This window comes from Ranitomeya imitator, chromosome 3 (genome assembly GCF_032444005.1).
Source record: "Ranitomeya imitator isolate aRanImi1 chromosome 3, aRanImi1.pri, whole genome shotgun sequence".
NCBI lineage: Eukaryota > Metazoa > Chordata > Amphibia > Anura > Dendrobatidae > Ranitomeya > Ranitomeya imitator.
The window spans coordinates 167,685,287-167,694,693 of record NC_091284.1 but is presented as its reverse complement, the minus strand read 5'-3'; positions in this window follow the sequence as shown (position 1 = coordinate 167,694,693).

The window sequence follows — 9,407 nt, the reverse complement described above, 5'->3', positions numbered from 1 at the left end:
GGGTTAGTAACGGGGGCGTCTAATAGACGCCTCTCCATTACTAACCTGTGGACTTCATGTCAGCAGCCATAAAACACCAGAAATGAACCTCACAACTATAACCCCACAAGCCACTGCACCAGGGCAAGTGGGAAGAGCGAGGCTAGGTGCCAGAATTGATGCGTCTTATGGATGCGCATTTCTGGGGTGGCTGAGGACTCATGTTCATAGTCTGGGAGGGGCTATAAAGCCTAGCCTATTAAAATCAGCCCATAGCTGTCTGTTTAGCCTTTGCTATTTAGTAATTATAAGGGGGACCCCATGTTATTTTTTGGGGGGTTCCTTTATAATAACCAGTAAAGGCTAAGCAAACAGCTGTGAGCTGATATTAATAGCCTGGGAACCTTTATCGCTATTGGCCCCTTCAGAGAATATTAACATTAGCCTCCAGCTGTTGGCTTTCCCTCAGCTGGATATAAAAATTACGGGGGACCCCACAGTGTTTTTAAAATTTAATTATTTAGTTAAAAAAAATACAAGTATGTATGCATGTAGTGTTTATGGACTTTTCAAAAGCTTTTGATACGGTGCCACACAAAAGGTTGATACATAAAATGAGAATAATGGGGATAGGGGAAAATATGTGCAAGTGGGTTGAGAGCTGGCTCAGGGATAGGAAACAAAGGGTGGTTATTAATGGAGCACACTCGGACTGGGTAGCGGTTAGCAGTGGGGTACCACAGGGGTCAGTATTGGGCCCTCTTCTTTTTAACATATTTATTAATGACCTTGTAGGGGGCATTCAGAGTAGAATTTCAATATTTGCAGATGACACTAAACTCTGCAGGGTAATCAATACAGAGGAGGACAATTTTATATTACAGGATGATTTATGTAAACTAGAAGCTTGGGCTGATAAATGGCAAATGAGCTTTAATGGGGATAAATGTAAGGTCATGCACTTGGGTAGAAGTAATAAGATGTATAATTATGTGCTTAATTCTAAAACTCTGGGCAAAACCGTCAATGAAAAAGACCTGGGTGTATGGGTGGATGACAAACTTAAATTCAGTGGCCAGTGTCAGGCAGCTGCTACAAAGGCAAATAAAATAATGGGATGCATTAAAAGAGGCATAGATGCTCATGAGGAGAATATAATTTTACCTCTATACAAGTCACTAGTTCGACCACACTTAGAATACTGTGCACAGTTCTGGTCTCCGGTGTATAAGAAAGACATAGCTGAACTGGAGCGGGTGCAGAGAAGAGCGACCAAGGTTATTAGAGGACTGGGGGGTCTGCAATACCAAGATAGGTTATTACACTTGGGGCTATTTAGTTTGGAAAAACGAAGACTAAGGGGTGATCTCATTTTAATGTATAAATATATGAGGGGACAGTACAAAGACCTTTCTGATGATCTTTTTAATCATAGACCTGAAACAGGGACAAGGGGGCATCCTCTGCGGTTGGAGGAAAAAAGGTTTAAGCATAATAACAGACACGGATTCTTTACTGTAAGAGCAGTGAGACTATGGAACTCTCTGCCGTGTGATGTTGTAATGAGTGATTCATTACTTAAATTTAAGAGGGGACTGGATACCTTTCTGGAAAAGTATGATGTTACAGGGTATATACACTAGATTCCTTGATAGGGCGTTGATCCAGGGAACTAGTCTGATTGCCGTATGTGGAGTCGGGAAGGAATTTTTTTCCCCAATGTGGAGCTTACTCTTTGCACATGGGGTTTTTTTGCCTTCCTCTGGATCAACATGTTAGGGCATGTTAGGTTAGGCTATGGGTTGAACTAGATGGACATATAGTCTTCCTTCAACCTTAATAACTATGTAACTATGTAACTATGTAAGTACAGAAAAATAAACACACAAAGCACTAATTAAAAATCACACTGACATATTTCTATCTATCATGTTCCTCATCGCTATCTATATATTTGAACAGTTTTAATACATAAAACTCTTTCATTTCTAGGCTGCATTTCATTCCATACACTGACAGCACACAAACTCACGGATGTCACATAGACACAGACTACGGATTTCACCAGTACTGGTTTTTCCAATACAGAAATCATAAAGATGTGTGAAGGAGGCTTAAGGGAAAGGAGAACATGGAACAACGGGTTGAAGTATAGCAATCTCGCTTACTGGACAGCAGCACCATTACTGGGGACCAGAGAGACTCTTAAAGTATTGTGCTGGGTAGTAGTTAACCCCTTTCTGACCTCGGACAGGATAGTACATCCGAGGTCAGATCCCCTGCTTTGATGTGGGCTCCGGCGGTGAGCCCACATCAAAGCCGCGACATGTCAGCTGTTTTGGACAGCTGACATGTGCGCGCAATAGCGGCGAGTGGAATTGCGATCCACCCGCCATTATTAATTAGTTAAATGCCGCTGTCAATTACTGACAGCGGCATTTAACTACCGCTTCTGGCTGTGCGGCCGGAAGTGCGCGCATCGCCGACCCCGTCACATGATAGGGGTTTAGCGATGCATCAGGATAGTAACCATAGAGGTCCTTGAGACCTCTATGGTTACTGATGCTGGTTTGCTGTGAGCGCCACCCTGTGGTCGGCGCTCATAGCAAGCCTGTAATTAAGCTACATAGGAGCGATCTGATGATCGCTGCTATGTAGCAGAGCCGATCAGGCTATGCCAGCTTCTAGTCTCCCATGGAGGCTATTGAAGCATGGCAAAAGTAAAAAAAATGTTTAAAAAATGAGAAATAAATAAATAAAATATAAAAGTTTAAATCACCCCCCTTTCGCCCCATTCAAAATAAAACAATAAAAATAAAATCAAACCAACACATATTTGGTATCGCCGTGTTCAGAATCGCCCGATCTATCCACAAAAAAGAATTAACCTGATCGCTAAACGGCATAGCGAGAAAAAAATTTGAAACGCCAAAATGTACGTTTTTTTGGTCGCTGTGACATTGCATTAAAATGGAATAATGGGCGATCAAAAGAACGTATCTGCACCAAAATGGTATCACTAAAAACGTCAGCTCGGCACGCAAAAAATAAGCCCTCACCGGACCCCAGATCATGAAAAATGGAGACACTACGGGTATCGGAAAATGGCACAATTTTTTTTAGGAAAGTTTGGAATTTTTTTCACCACTTAGATAAAAAATAACCTAGACATGTTTTGTGTCTATGAACTCGTAATGACCTGGAGAATCATAATGGCAGGTCAGTTTTAGCATTTAGTGATTGCACTTTTTTGCAATTTCACCGCACTTGGAATTTTTTTTCCCATTTTCTAGTAAATGTCATGGTAAAACCAATGATGTCTTTCAAAAGTACAACTCGTCCCGCAAAAAATAAGCCCTCACATGGCCATATTGACAGAAAAATAAAAAAGTTATGCCTTTGGGAAGGAGGGGAGTGAAAAACGAACACGAAAAAACGGAAAATCCCATGGTCATGAAGGGGTTAAGGAAAAGATGCTAGCTGGAGGCAAGCGAGTCTAGAGAAGGAAAGCATAAAAAATGTACGTGAAGATGCTCCATGTTCTAAAAGAAATGTTCCTGAAGTTATGCATCTGCCATCTATTGTAAATAGTTCCCGCCAAGTTACTATTCATTAAAAAACTGTTTATTGTTGGCTGGTGAGGGTATATTGCACACAATGTCTTTTTCAGATGGATTCCAATTGAGAACCTCGTGACAAAGCACTAAAAAATACAAAAAGAATGAACATATGCATTGCAATGTCAAAAATCGGATTGAGATCTGGGTAATTTAAAAGATAAGTCAACATGTTAACCTCTTTGTCATTGAATTTGATCAGGGGAGGACATATCATTGGTGCTACCTGTGCAGCCGCATAGGGCCCAATTGGTCAAGGGGGCCACATGAAGCTCCAAAGCAGGTGGAATTGTGCATTACAGTATATTGAGCTATTATACTGCAAAAGGTTCAGATACTGTTCTTGCACAGAAGCCCTCTTTTGCCTGCGACCACTAGTGAATTTGAAGGACCTGTGTCTTTTGTAACTTATGTAAACGTGTAATTTTTTTGTTCACCCGTAACCAATTATAATGACGCTTCCATTTTCACAGATCAGTTTAAGAAATGAAAGGTAGGCTCTGATTGGTTGCTATGTTTTGTGTTTTTTTTATACAGTTTTTGTAAATGAGACTCAATAGTTGGTTATTGCCAAAAAGGAGATTTTTGTGTACTCACCGTAAAATCTCTTTCTCTTAGCCTTTAATTGGGGGACACAGGACCAGGGGTGTTATGCTACTGTCCACTAGGAGGCGACACTATGCATAATCTGAAAAAGATTAACTGTGGCTCCTCCTCTGCAGTATACACCCCTGGACGGCATCAGCCTTCTCCAGTTTTGTGCAAAACCATTAGGAGGAACGTAACATGAATAACATAACCATGCCTATATGAGAAAACAGGTCACCAGAAAGATCCAAGAGCGAACTGAACCAATGCAGGAACATTGACAGCTGGCATGGAGTAACGATCTGAGTGGAGTTAAATAGAGCAGCCAGCCAAAGAATAAACTACGTCACCTGTGGAAGGAACCTCAGAAGCAGCAGCTCCACTCACAGCCACCAGAGGGAGTCCATGGACAGAACTCGCCGAAGTACCATTCATGACCACAGGAGGGAGTTCGATCACAGAATTCACAACAGCTGAGCTCGCAGTCCTTGAAGGTGGGAGCCTTGATGAGTGGATTGTCCAAGTATGGAACGACTACTATGCCTCTGGAGTGCAGGACGTCCATGGTGGCTGCCATGAGTTTGGTAAACACTCTGGGAGCCGTGGCGAGTCCGAACGTGAGAGCCACGAACTGGTAGTAGTCCTGGTCAATTGCGAACCTGAGAAATCTCTGATGGGCAGGTGCAATCGGTATTATGCAGGTATGCGTCTTGTATGCCTATGGCGGTGAGATATTCTCCCTTCTCCATGAACGCAATGATGGACCGAAGGGACTCCATGCGGAAGTGACGGACCCGTGCATATTTGTTGAGTTGTTTTAGGTCCAGTATGGGCCGCATGCTGCCTCCTTTCTTGTGGACTACGAACAGATTGGAGTAGAACCCTCGGAAGCGCTCTGTCACGCTCACGCCCTGACTGGTAGGCGTGAGATCGGGGGGTTTGTGGCCCCACTGTGCCACAAACCAGACTACCCTGGAAGGGGCGTGACTACGACAGCTGCCTGGGTTTTCACTGGAGCCTCTGATGGTGAGGTCAGGCTTGTGCAGCAGGCAGCTGCCAGGTGCTACTCCAGGTTGGTGTCTGGCTGTGGCTGCTGATCCCACTTGGGATACAGGAACACTAGGATTGGTGCGGGCATCAGGCAGGACTAGCAGATGAGCACGGATGAGATTCAGACGAGTAGGCTGGCACGGCTGAGACACAGAGCTGGCAGCGACACGGCAGAGAATACAGGGCTGGCAGGCATGGCAAAAAACACAGGGCTGGCAGGAACACGGCAGAGAACACAGGGCAGGCAGGAACATGGCAGAGAACACAGGGCTGGCAGGAACACGGCAGAAAACACAGGGCTGGCAGGAACACAGCAGAGAACACAGGGCTGGCAGGAACTCGGCAGAGAACACAGGACTGGCAGGAACGGTGTATGAAGGTGTGGTGTATGAAGGAACAGGTAGGGACCTGTTCACACAGGAGGTGCAGGTATGGATATGTAGTATGAATGAACAGGTAGGAACCTGTTCACACAGGAGGTGCAGGAAAGGAAACAAGCCAGAAGGAAAGGAGAATGAAGGAACAGGTTGGGACCTGTTCACACAGGAAGAGAACCGCAAGTCTGCGGACAGGAGCGGTATAGCAGCAAGAGATAGCGCAGCAGTAAAAGCTAAGCAGAGCAGAGCCACAAGGAATGTGGAGAGGAGCTGCAGCAAGAGATTTCTGCAGCGGCAAAACAGAGCAGAACCGCAAGGAATGCGGAGAGGAGCTGCAGCAAGGGATTACTGCAGCCGCAGAAGCTAAGCAGAGCCACAAGGAATGTGGAGAGGAGCTGCAGCAAGAGATTACTGCAGCCGCAGGAGCTAAGCAGAGCAGAGCCACAAGGAATGTGGAGAGGAGCTGCAGCAAGAGATTACTGCAGCCGCAGGAGCTAAGCAGAGCAGAGCCACAAGGAATGTGGAGAGGAGCTGCAGCAAGAGATTACTGCAGCAGCAGAGCAGAACAGAACAGAGCAGAACCGCAGGAGTGCGGAGCAGAGGTAAAGCCACAAAACTACAGAGCAGGCAGAGCTGCAAGAGTGCGGAGCAAAAGCAGACTGAGAACACAAGGAAAGACAGAGCAGGGAAGGAAGCCACAGACAAGGAGACCGAGATAACACTAAGTACAGACAAGACAATGGAACAAGACACAAGGACAACAAAATCAAGACAAGGCAAGGAGAAAAGCCTCCAGAGAGGGAGTAACACAGAGAAAGGCCTGGCAAACTCAGAAGCTAAACACAAACTGAGCTAAGACATTGCACAGGCCCAGTCTACTGGGTGGAGCTGCACTATATACTGGGGGCCGCTTGGTAATTGGTCAGGAACAGATTAGACAGGTGCACCTGATTCCTATAAGAACCAGAGAGTTCAGGCGCCGCCCCCCTATACACACAGCCAGGAAGCATGCAGAAGGCAGAGGCACATAATTTGGAGCTGACAAGAAACAGAAACCACATCATGGCCTGGAGCAGTGGGTAAGATAGTGTAAGAGATGAGACGCCATGCCGTGATGCCAGCAGAGTTGTTACTCGCTCGGCCGTGGGGACCGGTACTATGACTCCTGCTTGAAAAAGTGAGGAGACCGCTTGCCGGAAGGCACGAGCCTTGGCTGGTGGTTTTGGGGGGACAGAGAGGAAGAATCGGTCTGGTGGGTTGGAGGTGAACTCTATCTTGTATCTGGAAGACACTAGTTCCCTGACCCACCTGTCTTCTGTAATAGGCAGCCAAACTTGATGAAAGAGCAAAAGTCGGCCGCCTACGGGTGTGGTGTCTTCCTGAGTCCGTGATCATGATGAGGAGAAAGTCTGAGATTTTCCTCCTCTGGGCTTAGACTGGGCTGCTTTTGACTGCCAGGTCTTGTCCGACCTTTGCGTCGACCGTGAGTTGTCCCTGCGTGGGGAACGGGTATGATTTTGTGCTGGACGCGAGACGGACCAGCCCGAAGAATTCTGAAAGGATCGGAATAGAGTTTGGTTACGCTTCTTGTAAGTGTGTTTAGGTTTCATTTGGGGAAGAGAGGTACTCTTACCCCCGGTGGCGTTGGATATCATCGTGTCCAACTGTTCACCAAACAGCTGCCCACTGAGGTAGGGGAGGTGCGTGAGGGACTTCTTTGAGGCTGCGTCCGCTTTCCATTCCTGCAACCAGAGGATACGCCGAATTGTGATGGCGTTTGATGCTATCCCTGCTACACCCCTTGCTGAATCCAGAGCTGCATGAAGCATGTAATCTGCTATGACCGCTTGGTCCAAGAGCTCAGGAGCGGATGATTGGAGGCCAGCTTGTAAATTTTTGGCCCAGGCCATAATGGCCTTAGCAGCCCAAACTGAAGCAAACGCAGGAGCCAGGGATGCCCCTGCGGCCTCGAAAATTGAATGAGCCATGCGTTCTACCTGCCGGTCTGCTGCGTCCCTGAGGGTTGAGCTATCTGGCAGTGAAAGGAGGGTCTGTGCTGCTAATCTAGAGACTGGGGGGTCCACTTCTGGTGGGTCTGTCCAGTACTTGGTATCCTTCTGCGGAAAGGGGTACCTCGCCTCCAGATATTTGCGATTAGCGAATTTTTTCTCAGGCTGTGAGAGCTGCTTTTTAAGGATCGCCTTAAACTCTGGGAGGTTAGAGAAAACTTTAGGCAGCTTCAGAGGTCCTTCAAAGGAAATCTTGTGTTCTGGGGACTCTGGTGACAGATCAGAAATGTCCAGCACCTGATGGATGGAAGAGATTAAGTCCTCAACTAGCGCTGTATTGCTAGGAGGGATTGGGATTAGGGACCCCTCTGTTTCCTTGTCTGAGTCGGAGTCACAGATGCCTTCCGAATCCTGTGTATCACTGAGGCGTCCCCTGCTGGGTGAGCTGGGGAGGAGGCCTTCTCTGGTCGGGGATTGCTTAGACCTGCATTGTCTGCCCCTGGAAGGGGACGGTGTAGATGACCTGGAACTACGGTGAAGGGGATGACCGTGTGCTATGGGATGACGCAGATGAACATGACCTGTGAGTCCGCTTGCATCCTAACCTAGACATGGATGTGCCAGGGTCGACCTGTCCCTGAGTCAAGCTCTCCCTTTGCTGGCTAACGGTCATAGCCGAGGCATGACTCTGCAGAGCCTGAAGCAATGTGGAGGTTAGGTTATCTATAGACTGCATCATAGATTACGACATCTGAGTGACCCATTCCGGCATGGCATTAGACTCGAAAGCATTGGCAGGGGTTTCTTGGGGCTCTGACAGTAGTCTGAGTGCAGTCCTGGCAGTGCGGGTACGTGCTGCCACTGGGGAGAGCGGTCCTGCAGGCTGTGCATAATAGCAGTCCTGCCTGGTTCTCTTGGACCTTGAGCCCGGCATAGTGCACAGAGTGTAGAAGGGCTGGCTATGCAGAGGACCTTACAGGGGTAGCTATGCAGAGGAACCTATAGGGGAGCCTTATAGGGAATATGGATTCACAGCCGAGTAAAACAACCCAGCTGTGATCTTACCCCACCAGTTTGCCCCTAGGTCCAGCGCCGAAGATCCACAGTCCTGTGCAGGGCAGGGGTCCCTAGATGCAGGCGCAGTGTGCTGGCCCATGCTGGGAGCTGTAGAATGCTGCCTGAATAGGCCCTACCTGAGGCGTCTCAACCTAATGCCCCCAGAGGGGGATTAGAGAGGGTGCTGCTGTCACCTTCAGGCGGCTTTATCCTTGCCTCGACCTCAACCCAGAAACCAAAAGGAATTGGGGAAGGAAGGGGGGGGTCTCGACTTCGAACCAGCACCCGAGGGACTGGGGAAGGAGCGACATGGGGAAAAGCCACCTCGACTTCAACCGGGCACCTCACAATATGGGGCAGAGGAAGGAGCCATGCCAGGAGTCTCACAGGAGTCCCACTTTTCTTCATCTGTAATCCGTCGGAAAAAAATGGAGTAAAAAAATCTTAGGTGTGCCTCCTATGCGACACTAAGCAAAAACTGTAGATGGCTGACGCCATCCAGGGGTGTATACTGCACAGGAGGAGCCACAGTTAATCTTTTTCAGATTTTGCATAGTGTCACCTCCTAGTGGACAGCAGCATAACACCCATGGTCCTGTGTCCTCCAATGAGGCGAGAGTAATACAAGGTTTTCCAATAGAACGTTGCTCAGAGCATCACATTACCTCCGCCAGCTTTCTTTTTTCCCCATAATGCATTCTGATGCCATGTGTTCATAAGGTAAGTATTGC